The following is a 13,222-nucleotide window of genomic DNA, read 5'->3' as shown; positions in this document are numbered from 1 at the left end:
CTATTCTATAATTTTATGATTCTATGATCCCACAATTAATCTAAAATAAAAAAATAAATGGATAACTTTGAGAGGTACAGCTTTTTTCTGCTTATGAAAGTGAAATAGTGAGAGAAAAGTAAGAAGTTTGCTTTAACTTACTGTTTTGTTTTAAAAACCTTGTCGTCTAAATCAGGTGTTTTTTTGTGTTTTTTTTTTTTTTTTGTTTGTTTGTTTTTTTGGTTTTTTTTTTTTTTTTTTTTCTCATGAGCTTTATCAGGGAGTATAATTTCACAAAGCTTTATTTTTTTTCCACACCCCTAAACTATCCAGGGACGTTCTCAATAACACACAAGCCCTTGAAAAAATAGTTTAAAAGACCTAATATCTCTGCCTAGCTGTTGGTTATGAAAACAGCTAATATAGCAATTTTTGAGGAATGTAAACTGTGTAAAGCACCAAGGTTAGGCAAACGGCAGACAGTAATCACAGATCTGTAAGTCTCGGGGATTCGAAAGAGAGCGGCTGGAGGAGGCATCTGCCGTCTCCACGGTCTCCTCGGAGCCGGGAGCGGAGCTGGAGGCGGCGGCGGCCGCTCCCTCCCGAGCCCAGCCGGGCACCTGCGGGGCGGGCGGGCTCCCGCTGCCATTGGCCTGGCGCCGCTTCCCGCCTCCTTTGAAAGCTCGGGAAGGGCGGCTGGCGGCCGTGCCTCGGCAGTCGGGCAGCAGGGCTGGGCCAGGCCGGCACGGGAGTGCTGGGCCAGCGCAGGAGGCCGCAGGTAAGCCCGGGCAGCCGGCGGGGACCGCTTTCCCCGGCTTTTCCCAGCGGGGACTGGGGCGGGCTCCACTGAGTTGAGTGAGCGTCGCTGGGGTTTCCTTGCTCGCGGGTTCTCCGTGCAAGGTGGAAGTGCTGAAGCGACGTTTGTGTGTTTAGTATGGCAGTGCTTGGCTTGGCAGCTTAGTGCTTTATAGTAAGTAGTAGTCTTCTTTGGTTGTTGGGTGGTTGTGTTTTTTTTTTGGGAGTTGACTCTTTAAGTTAACTTATCTAAGCAGCTGAACTTGTGCTTGATCCAGCTGTGGTGATTTATGAACGTGTTTCTTAAGGCCCCAGCCTCTCTAATAGTGGGGCAGAATGGTAAACTTTGGAACCGGTGCTAATGAAGGAGTGATGGGAAAAGTTGTCTTATGATTTCTGTTAGTGCTTATCTTTTCATCCACTTCTTCAGTTGCCAAAAAATTGTGACATTAATGATGAACTTACAAGGTAAGCTTTCTCCTTGTTCAAAAGCCCTTGATGATGAAAAAGAACTAGTGAATGCATCAAAAATAATAATCTGGAGACCTAGAATTCATGTCATTGCTGAAATGCATCTAATTAAAAATTAGAACTTATTTTTGTTGGTGGTGTTTAAGGATTTAGCAAGTGTATACTGATGAAGACTCTCTTCATGGTATAATGTGTTTAAATTGGGCTTTAGTGTGTCTTACTCTTTCATAATTGTGTGTGAATAATAAATCATTTGGGAGTTACTCCATCTGTTTTAAGGCAGAAGTATCAACTAGCACCTTCACAGATATAATAGGGCTGCCATGAGAACCAGAGTAGAGAATATAATGTTAGTCCTGAATGGAAGTAGTTTGCAGGATTACACTGATGTATATGCTACTTGAAGAAAAGGCAAGGGAGCATTGTAAGTGGCTATAATTATGGGAGTGTATGGCACACTTCAACGTGAAATATGTATGTTTTCATATGCCCTTAACACTGCTGCAATAAAGCCTACAAATATATGTGAGCTCCTTGGAACATGTGTATTTACACAATTAATTAGTTCTGAAACAACTTAAGCTGAGCACAGGTACACAGTTTTTGCTTATCAAGTTTCTGCATGGAATTCTGCTCTGGCTTGGTTACACACACCAAAAAAAGTGCCTTTTTTTTTTTTTTTTTCTGTGGTAGTGGTGTAGTAGTACTGTTTATTCTAGCTATAAACTGTAAAGTCAACTTGAACTAGAAATTTCTGTACAGTTCTTGGTTTCCCCCCCACAAAGCTAGTATTGCAGCTTCAGTTCTCCCATGGTAGAACTAAGCAGGATTCTGGTGGTAACTGCTTCTGAAAAGTGCCCAAGTGTCTCTTTAGAAATAGTCAGAATTTTAATGCACAAGCTGTCTGTGTTCGTTTATAGAATTACTGTTTCCAATAATATCCCTGCTGATCTCATGAAAGGGGAAAAAGTAAACAGTAATGAAAAAGATGCTGGGTTTGTTCCAAGCAAAAGGAACAGTAATTTTCTTTCCTCCTTCAAAATTCTGTTTCTGTACTGTCTCCCTCTCATCTGCCTCCCTGGGAGGTGAAGGGGAATGTGACTTGTATGTGAGTCTCCTCATGGAATTCTGTCTGTGTGCAAGGTTTCATTTTCCTCAAAATAAGTTATCATTTGATAAGTCTTATTATCTCACACATAATTCTGTCTGAAAACAATTTTCTGAAGTTAATGTAGTTGAAAGTAAAGATCAAGAGATGTGCTGCTATTTCCTCTGGCAAGTTTTGTGATTTCACAAATTTGCTGCTTGCTTTTGAAGGTTTGTTGTTATGCAGGACTTGCTTACCAGATTAGTTAAAGACTCCCTCCTGCAAGCTGCTCCTCACAGATCCACCTGTGAGCCCTACACTTCAACCTCTCATCTGCATGGATAGACTTGTGGGGTTGGGTGTGAGGTGTAGCCTTGAACAGAGTGAGAAAATGTACTGATATTTTTTACTTGAATGCAGTGCTTCAGAGAATATTATTTAAGAGTAATACCAGTGTTTCAGCTTACCAATCTATCTAATAATTTGGAAAAATGCCAGTAAAGTTTCCAGTCTTTGCTTTTAACCTTTCTTCAGTGGCTCTTTTTTTGTTAAGGAAAACTAGAGGAGGCCTCTGTTTAGCCTTTGCTGTACCTATATGTATGTTTGCCTGTAGATACTTTTTTTTTTTCACTTGCATTGCTATTTCTACTCTTGATCTGTTACTCTGTCAGTTATTATCCTCTCTGTGTAACAGCTTGAAATAAGATACGATTCTGCAAAGGCATGCATGTGATTGTGTACGCAATAATGCATATGTAGATATCTTTATCAGTTAAAAACAAATGTCCTGCCCATGGTACTTTTTTTTTTCCTTAAGATTTTATTTTAAAGGAGGCATTACCCACTTAGGAGAATTGACGGGGTGGCGGGAGGGTGGTAAAGAAAGCTGTGAGGTTCCAGCAGACGTCTTTAGTTCAGCACTACAGGTGTGTTTATGTGCATTCACCTAGCAACAAGAACAGCTATAGCCTTGCTGAATTGTTTATCTGGTTATAAGTGACTGTTTGCATTAAGCCTGCAGGAGATAAACTTGGAAATCCTGGCATTCTGTCTGTAGCAGTGCTCTGGCCGTCACTGTTGGACCAGGGTAATTTCCCTATCCCACAGAAAACTGAGAGTGTGGAAAATTTTTCCAGTCTATGCTGGAATAAAGCAGATTCTCTCTTCCCTTCCCCCAAGCTTTTGTGGAAAAAAACAAAGTGTGAGCAACCCAAGCAGAATAGCCAATAGCTGGGTGAAGGGGGCTTTCCAGGGGTGTGACGAACAGAGGGTCAGGTGCCTTCCTCGAACCCGGGGCCGTGTGCCGGGCCGCCGCTCTGTCATGTGGCCGCCGGGCGCAGCAGCCGGGTCACTGAGGCGGGACAGGTGTGTATCGGCCAGAGTGAGTTTCGGTGAGGATGAGTTGACACCTTCTTCCCCCTCCCTTCCTCCCCCGCCAATCACGTGTTTCTCACACTGGAAAACTCCCAACAAAAGCTGGCTGCTACCTAATGATGGGGAAACTCTTTTGAAAACAAAAAGGGGGGGGGGGGGGAATACCCCTCCACCCACCAAAAAAAAAAAAAAAAGGCGAAGCCAAACAACCCCAAGGGAGAGCCAAGTTCAGAGATGGGGGTGAAACACTTGAGAAGCAGGGGCTTTCTGTGACAAGTCATCCGTCATGTGAGCAGAGCTGGGGAAATCAAATCCCCCGGCAAAACCGGGAAGCCGGTCGCTGCGGGGGCGGCCCCGGCCCCTGACCCCGCGCTGGCCGCGGGGGCGGGCGGTGCCCTTCCCGTAGCGGGCGTTTCGGGGGGGGGCAGGGCGGGTGTCGGTGCCCCCTTTTTGCGAGTACCGTGGCGCTTGCCCGGCGGCGGGGCCGGGCCGTCCCCCGGGAGAGCCGTGCGGGGCCGGGCGAGGAGAGGAGCGGCGGGCACGGCGGAGGGGCTCGGGCAGGGCCGTGCCCGCTCGGGGGTGCCGCGGCCCCACCGGGAGGGGGCGGCGGGCGGCGCGCGCGCGCAGAGGCGCGGGGCGGGGGCGCCGCGCGGGCGGGCGAGGCCGGCACCTTGCGCGGCGGGCGGGGGCTGCCGGAGGCCCGGCCCGGCCCGCCCTGCCCGGACAGCGGCGGCCGCGGCAGCGCCGGGGTGAGTCACTGCTTGGAAATGGAGTGGGCGGGCGTGCGCGTAGCAGAATGAATGATGTCAGGGAGCACGGCGTCGAGCATGAGGCTCGCGGCAAACGCGGCGGTGGCCGCAGAGCCGAACGAGCGCTGGCCCCGGCGCCCCTCGGCCCGGAGCCGCCCTCCAGCGGGAGAGCCCTTCCAGCTGCGGCACTGCTGAGGCAGGAAACCTCTGCGAGAAGTGTCGCCTCCGCCGACGCCCTTAAAGCCGGTCCCTTTCGCCAGGAAGAAGAGGCTGAGGCTGGGAGAGGAGCAAATTGCAGGGGAAGGTAGAGATTGTGGCAAACTTTCTAGCTGCTTCTGCGTACTGCTACCTCACTGGTGGGAGTGTCTGCCCACAAGGAACTGCAGAGTCTAAACCTGAGAGCCCTGAGGCTCCAAAAAAGACTTCCAGCCGCCTTTGGAGGAGGAACTGCCAGCAGAGCAAGCTTTTGCATATACGGCTGAGTAGGTAAGTTGGGAACGGCATAGGTGGACTTAAAACGTGGCATACCACAAGTACTCACTTGGAGAGCCTCTTTCACAGAAGACCTACACGTGTCAACCGGATAGAGACTGGGAAGAGCAATCCTACGCTTGTGGTCTCTTCCATTTCTCGGGTTTGAGGCCTCTCTAGCTAGGAAGGGCATCTGCTCTGTTGATTTCTCTTGCCAGTATGTGACTTACAGAACATACCTAGTTTGTGAGTAGAATTCTATGGTTTTGGTACTCTTAGAGCAGTACCACATACCTAGCTGCTCAGGAGGGGTCTTCAAAATGTGGGGTTTCAGCTCAGGAAGATAAAGTATTATTATAAGGCTCTTAAGAGTGTTGTAAAGGTGTTTTGTTGTCGGTGTTTTTTTTTTCCTTGTTGCATGTCTGCTCTGTTGAAGCCACTCTTAAACTTCCTGAAGTGCTGCTGAACTCAACTTCTTGACATAGTGGCAGGTTGCATTTCTTTAAACATTCTGTGGTTTCTGGCATGAATTTAGCTTAAAATCCTTGTGAAAAGTAGTTAATGCATAATCTTCTGGCGAGGTACTGAAACTAGGATACAATGTAGAATAAATAGCTGTTGTTCAGTTTAGCCAGTTTCTAACCTTTTTTTTTTTTTTTTCGTTTGAACTTAGAAAATTCTCAAACCACTTGACAGCTATTAATTTATGCACAGTTAATTATTCAAGTGAATGGTTCCATAGAGGTATTAGCATAAACTGAGCAGGTGCGTAGTACTTCATCTGAGACAGCAGGCCCTACAGGAGTTTTGGCAGGCTTCACTTCAAAACACATTTATTAAATGGTTTGTCTAAAATCAATTTGATTTTTTCCTTATATTTAATGTAGTTGCTGAGGTGTATTATTACTTGACAAGGCAGGGTTTTTAGGGCTCTATAGCCTTAAATACTTTCCTCACTGTAAAACCAATAAGTTTTATTCTTTTTTTTTTTTTTGCCCTAACTTATATAATCTAGGACTTAATTTACTAGAAAGGTCTATGTGCTTGCTTCCATATATCTTTCCTTATAGGTTGTTCAAAATCAGACACGGGTTATCACACTCTACTGAAAAACATATACTTGTGTCTGTCCTTCAGAAAAGTATTCCAGTGTACGCTGTGTAATATGTCAGTCTTAGAGGGTATTGGACAAATCAGGTTGTGATTGGGAGAAACTTCAGGTCAAAATCTAAGGGAGCAACAATAGTAAGCTGATAAAGGCCCCTAATGAGGTAGATTTCTGTGCTGTTCTTTCAGTGAACTTATACAATGGGGAAATGACAACTCAGAGAGCCGAGACAGATTATTTTAAGTTATGGGTTGGTAATCTCAATATAGAATGCCTCTACCCTTAAGTTTTAAGTATTGAGCCATGGATGGCGTGTTGATAAACATCTACTTTTCTGCATAATAAATGTGTTGTAGTTGTAATATTGTAAGACAGAAGTTAATTCAGAACTTAATGTTTCAAGTAGACATCAGAAGTGTTATATCAGGGATACAGTGTAGTGAAAAACTGAAGATTTCCTTATCAATGCGGAAAAAGCTCAGCCCACACACATACCTCCCTGTCTCTGGAAGAGCTGAGTAAGAGGGTTAATCTTAGGTATTTTTATTTCTAAATACTGGAATTCTCTATTTAGTGTGTGACTATAGCATATTAAAGGTATGAAGATGAAATGTAGTGGATTAATTTTTAAGGATTAACAAGGAGTGTATTGAAAAATGTGATGGGTTTAAAAAATGAGTAGTATTTTTAAGGAGCAGAAAACATAGAAGGTTTTTGAAGAAATGACTCATTACACTTAAGTCTCCTGGAGCAGAAGTGGACTTTGAAGATACAGATATTTGTAATAAAATGGTATGCATCTTCTGTTTGGATTTTTTTTTTCTAATTTTGATGGGCTGTTGGCCTACAGTGTTATTTGATACTGTTTATGGTGAGCGGACAATACAAATGCTGTGACATATTATTTAGTAGAGCTATGGTATTGGTCTAGTCCAGACAGATGCTGCGAAGATTAATGTAACACTAGGTCCACTGTCTTCAGAGATCTCTCCCTGCTGGGAGAATTGTTTGTACCATGGACACCACTGTCCCCAAAGATGCTGCGCGCACTAAGACTGTCAGGCATCCAGGCACCACTGTCCCAGCAGATGCTGAAGACCTTAAGAGCTGTTAATGGGAGAGTTTTATGTAACACAGATAGCTCTGTCTTATCTTTCAAACAGAAATTCTATTCTGGTCATTTCTTAACTGTCCTGAAACCCAGCTGTTCTAATGAGGCTCCATAGCATTAATAACCACAAGCATCTCCTGTATGAGGATGCTTGCTTAAGTTAGTACTAACAGTTATCACTGTTTCTCTTCCCCAGAACAGATCTTGAAGTGATAGAGAGAATGAAGTACTTATTACCAATATAATTGGTCTTGAAAGTCTGTGGCTGTTGATAGGAATTCTAATAGAACCAAAATATATAGTAAGAGTGAATCAGCTTTAGGGAAACATGGTACTTAACCTCTAGCTAACATATATGCAGGATCTGTAAAATAAGGGGATCACTGTGCCTGGAGGTCATGCTTTTGGTTGCTGACTAAACCTTCTTGCTTTACTGTGCGTCCTGCTTACAATCTGATCACATTTAAAAATGTTGGAGTCTGTTGCACAGATGAAGAAACAGTTTGTTCAGAGTATCTGAGACTGTTGAGGTGATCATTGCAAATAGAATAGTTCTTAACTAAACCGTGTTTGGATCCAGATCCTCAGAAAAAATGATGAGCATCACTAATCAGGAGAACTTGACTGCATTCATTCTAACAAGAGAATTTTTTAGCAAAAAAAGGCACATGTTCAACATTTAATTACTTATTTTTTTCAGAAAAAATAGTTTCTCCAATATGTAACTCTAGAATGCGAGAATGTCCTGTTCATTTGAAGGTACCTGAACAAAAAATCAGGTGTCACTTACCCTCCCCGTTTGATAGAGGTTAACTTTCAACTGCCATGTATAAATTTCAAGGACATCTCACTTATTCTCGATAAAGTTTGTATACAAAAATGAAGTTGCTGATACTAGTAGACCTGTGAGGGTTTTGAAGTCTGAGCTTTGCGGTCTTATCGCAGTGTCTTCCTGTTCCTGGCTTTTCTCCTGGCTTTTTGAGTTCTTCTTTCTGATCTGTTCTGTAGTTTTCTTTTTCTTTTCACGTAGAGATTTCCTCAGGCTGAATCTTACTAGGATCCTGCACCATGCAGTAAGCTTCGCACTAAACTTTGCAGTGTTGTTGTGTCAGTGGTTACTGATGCAAATTAGGATTAGGGTTGTACACCTGTTCTTCCCTGGGGAAATGCCCTGGGCACAGCACTGAATGTTTTCAAAAGTTGCATCAGCTGAATTTGGTTGATTTAAGCTGAACTGATGCAGAGCATTTAGGAATATGTTTAAGAATGGCTAAATTTAAGATGAATTCCATCTGGATTATTTTTGGTTTAGCAGTAATCTGAAATCTTAAATGGAACATACAGAGTTGGATTCAGTTTTCAGAGAAGATGTAAGCATTTCGTGGCTGAAACTGGGAAAAACAGTTAATCATTATTTGCACTTCAAACTTATCTTCAATTACAGTAAGGTTACTTTGGTGGAGGAAGAGATGGATATCACAAATAAATCAACAGAAGTGAGCAAAAAAAATCCCCAGGAAGCTATTTATATTTAATTTTTTCTAATCCACCATCTGAGAATTTACAAACTGCCTGCAGCTGTTTATGATCACTGGTTTTCTAGGGTCCCCAGGCAATTGGTCATGTTCTTAGTGAAATGTTTCAGAGGCGGGTTTACCTCTTGGTTGTCATAAACCAGGATGCCCATATAAAGTTCTGTAACCTCCTTGCATTTGGGAAAGATCTTTTTTTCCTAGACTGCCTGTTTAGGCCTGTGTCAGTCTTGCTGCTACTGTAAGCTTAAATATTCAGAGTAAAGTTTTAAGTTCTGATATGGACTAATTCCATATGAATAAAAATCCTAGTATTATTACATTTATTCTATCTAATTACCATATTATTTCTGTCTTTATACAAGCTCTGATAGCAAAATGTCAGTATGAGGTATCAAAACTTATTGGGGGGTTTGTGTTTGTAGTGTCTAACTTAGAGAAGGATGGGTTTTTTGTTTTGCTTGATCATAGTTCACATCTCTAAAACTAGAACTTAAATTTAATTGGTATTTTTGGTTGGTTTTTTTGGTTGGTGTTTTTTTTTTTTTTTTTCCTGACATAACTATAAAATAAACGGGAGTCTTTTAAGTGCAGAAATCTGTCCAGCCTCAAAGAACAGGCCTCTTGGATATTGTAACACCTAGCTTAAAGCCCTAAGCAAAAGGTAATGGTTTTCGTTTCATGAAGTATTATTACAAGTATTTTGGCATTTGTTACCTCCCCAGAAAATCTTTAATAGAACACTTGTCTGCAAAAGTTCTTTATTAAGAAGTCACCTGCTCTCACTACTTGTTTTTTTTTTTTTTTATGTTGAAATATGTTTGCATTTTCTAATTTTTCTCCTTTTAGAGTGTGTATACTACTTAACCTCCTAAGATCTTAAACTGTTGTGTGATGAGTGCTGAATGACTTCTCACAGTTCATTTCAGCCATGTGAAATGTACATAACAGCGACAAAGTGTTTACTTATGCACACACCCAAGTTCCTGCTTATGTTCACTCTAATGCTGGACAGTTGGTTAGTGGAGCAGAGCTAAATAAGGAGACAGGCTCCAGATTATTTTTTTCCAGTTTCAGCTGTGTTACGCTTATGTCCTATCCAAGAAACTGAATTCAACTCTATATGCTCAATTTAATATTCCAGACTACTGCTAAATCAGAAATAATGAGGCAGTCTCCTTATTTAGGTGACATAATTTGCTGAAGAGAAGCAGCAATAGAGAAGGTCATGCCTCATAGTCATTAATTCTGTCTTTCATCTGGAGGGCTATGATCCTGTAGCTTGTTGATCGTTCTAGTGTGCTTCTACAGTAATTACAGTTTATTTGATTTTTTTAAATTTTTTTTTTTACTCCCCTACATCAGCCTTGTAAATGGGAACTACACTTGCTGTCTGTAGATCCTTTATGCCAAATACCACTCCCCATGTCTTGGTTTCAGACTGAACACAGGCTGTGTTGGAGCAAAAGCGTTCCCATCACTGCTGTTGCTTAAAAAGGACATCTTAAAAACTATAATGCTGTGTTACTGTCTTAACAGTGCAAAAACAACGCTTGATGTAGAATTCTGTTTCATCTTCTGACAGTTACTCTGGTTCAAATTATGTACTACAGTTGCTGTAAAAAATCGAAAGCATTTAAACAAATTCTGAAAGCCTTGTTTGTTTGGAGAGATTTTTTTGTGTACTACTGAGAAATATTAATTCTTATGACTCTAATTTGGATTAGTTCATAGGGGCCTGGGTTTTTTTTCTGGTAACTTTTTCAGGAGTGTATAGAAACTATTGATATCTTGTAGCTTAAAAAGTTAACATTGTGTTACTTTTAGTTCCTGTGTAGAAGGAGGCTGACAGAAGTCCTACCAAAGCATAATACCATACTAATCTGTAAGGATGCAAGGTAAGAGTTCCTTACATTGCCAATCTCTGAACCATTAGTTTATCTTAATTTGAATTTTACTCAGATTTTGGTATTAAAGGGTCACTTGACAAGAGTTCATTCTTTCTTCTGGCATACCATCTTTGACTTTTGAGGCCAAAACTTGGCCCTAATTTTTAAGTAAAAATTAATACTCCTGCTTAAGATGCTGTCACTAAATGCAGATGCTGTTTTTCACAGAATTGTTTGCAAATTGCTCTGAAAGTGTGTGTAGCTTTGCAAATAGCTATGGGGAATGATCTTAATTTTTTGGGGAGAAAATCAACTCTACTTGATCTGGAAAATGTGCCAGAAGCTGAGGTGGTCCTCCAAAGTGAAACTGTTTATTTCCATTCTCTAAGACAGCACATTGGCTGAAATGGTTTGAATCCTGTTATTGACTGTTAAAGTGCTCATGCGCTAACATAGAAAGACAACACTCTGGTGGTTTTGTTTTCGTAGAAATTGGTTTAACTTTTATGGTGGACTTTGGCCTGAGAGGAAGGAAGGCTTGTGGCACCTGTTTGGCATGATCTGGAAGCAAGAAGTATTAAAGCCATTGTTCCTTCCAAGGTGCCACAGTGAACTTGGAAGTTAATTTGGAAGTTAATATTAAGAAACTTATTGAAGAGTTTAGCATTACGGATTTAAACTTCTGTCCACTGCAGCGATTGTATCCTGATTTCAGATTAATCAGAATTTGCCTTTTTAAGCGCTAACTATGACTTGGAAACTGAATCCTACATGTGCTACACACGCTAAATGGCAAGTGCTTTCCAATGAGAATAGTCTTCTTTTGGCCTGTGTTTTGCAGTAAACCATGGTCATGAGCTTCCTCCATCAAGTCTTAAAAAAAATGGCTCAGCTATTTCCATATGTGCAAAACAGGTGTAAGTGTTAAGAGAGCTAAACATTGCTTCATTATTCTTCTGTTTGGAACAAACTATGTAAAGTGGGGTGGAATAATGGTTATCTCGCTGGTAAGGCCAGTAACTTGTACTGACTTTTAAAAGTTACTTGAGGCCAACACCTCAAAACCCTCAGTTATTCGAGGCACAAGACCTCAAATAGAAAAAGCTCAAGTAGTTGGGCTAAATATTATACTTCTTGCTCTAGGAAGTATTTTCTTTGATATGAAGTATTTGGTGATTTTTTTAAAAGCTAATTTTACAGATTGCAGGAGTTTATGCTTTCTTGTTTACATTACTTCCTAGTCATTGGACGATCTGAACAAGGTAAGGTGCATGGCCTAGTTTTACTATGCAGAATGAATATTTATATTAAAAGTTTCTTGTTTGAGGTTTTTTTCCTTAATTTGTACTAAGATAAAGTTTAATATAAACTCTTAAACATCATAGAGTTGACTAAACTCTTTATCTGCCTCATATTTGAGGAGCTCAGAACTGAATGACTGAATTAGAAATGGAATACTATTCTACTTCAAAGGCCTGGAGGGCAGAGAAGAGTGGAGGAAAGCAGAAGCTCTCTGTTTTGTTATGCTGCAGTAAGGCCAAACATTAGAAACCATGTTCTTTTACCCTACCTGTAACTCTTTTTGGAATGTGCATGCATATGTGCTTTCTTCCTATTCTCCCTCTGCATCCTGTGGTAGTAGAATCAGGAACAAAGCTTTTAGCACTGCAAGCCTTTCTAGAACATGTGACAGGCAACACAGCTTAGTCACATTTGACTCTGATGTGTGTAACATGCACATAAAGTTTGTTCTTATCACTCTATTGCAGTTACAAGGACAGCTACAGAGGACTATTGTACTTAGGCATCCATAATTTGCTTGAAGAACCCTTATCTTGGTTAATCTTCTGTCACACTATTATGAAGATGCTTCTGATTTTAATGGTTTGTATTGCTCAGCAGGTTTTAGGCTGAACTACATGGCTTATGATTTGAGAGTGATAAATTTGTAGCATGACAAATGTCCTGACATACGCATTTATAGTGCTTTTTTTATAGTGTTTTCAATCAGAATCAGAGCAAAAAGTCTTTCCTCCTTTCTTCAAAGGCTTATAAACTGCAAGACAGTATTTTCAGTGTTGTGTATTTGTCATAGTGTGATTTGATGGTGTAAAGACAATCTTCGTGGACAGAAAATGTATTGTTATTTAGGATAATGTTTCTGTCTTGCCACTATTATGACTGTCTTATAACACTACCTCCACCTCTCATCTCCTCTTTTCATGCGTCCTGTAGGTCTAGTATAGTCCAGAGGTCTGAGAGGACCTTTGGATCTGTTTACCTCTTAGCCAGGCAGCACTCCCAGTGATTGCCCATGAGATATGTTTGCAGATAACCAGCTGTATGTCAAACAGATTTCCATGCTGATACGTGCCAAAGAACATGTAGCTTTTACCTAGTAGTTACAGCTCTAAGAGTCTGTGGGTGTGTGAGCCCCTTATCTGTGTTTTTTGTCTCCTGTATATGTTAGAAAGTGGTTTGCATAGTTAGACTGACCAGTACCTGTTCCAGTAGGGTTTTTATTTGGTATTTGTTGGAAGTTTTGTTTGTTGATTTGTGTTTGTTTTTTCAATTGCTTGCTGTGAAGTCTGCACATTAGCTCAAATGTTGAGGGTTAGTGGCAATTCAAGTTCTTACTGGAAATTGTCTCACTATG

The 13,222-nt window shown here is 41.3% G+C and overlaps 1 protein-coding gene across 1 annotated transcript in view; it reads left to right on the top strand.

Annotated features, from left to right (window-relative positions):
• The first annotated feature begins 703 nt into the window (after window positions 1–703).
• Window positions 704–13,222, top strand: part of SGMS2 (sphingomyelin synthase 2) — a 34,554-nt gene continuing 22,035 nt past the window's right edge. The window contains 1 exon segment of the mRNA XM_066317830.1: window positions 704–757. The gene's annotated coding sequence lies outside the window, so the exon portion shown is untranslated.

The sequence above is a fragment of the Sylvia atricapilla genome, chromosome 4 (genome assembly GCF_009819655.1).
Source record: "Sylvia atricapilla isolate bSylAtr1 chromosome 4, bSylAtr1.pri, whole genome shotgun sequence".
NCBI classification, from domain to species: Eukaryota; Metazoa; Chordata; class Aves; order Passeriformes; family Sylviidae; genus Sylvia; species Sylvia atricapilla.
The sequence above is the reverse complement of the archived record's forward strand: the minus strand, read 5'-3'. Positions and strand labels throughout refer to the sequence as shown.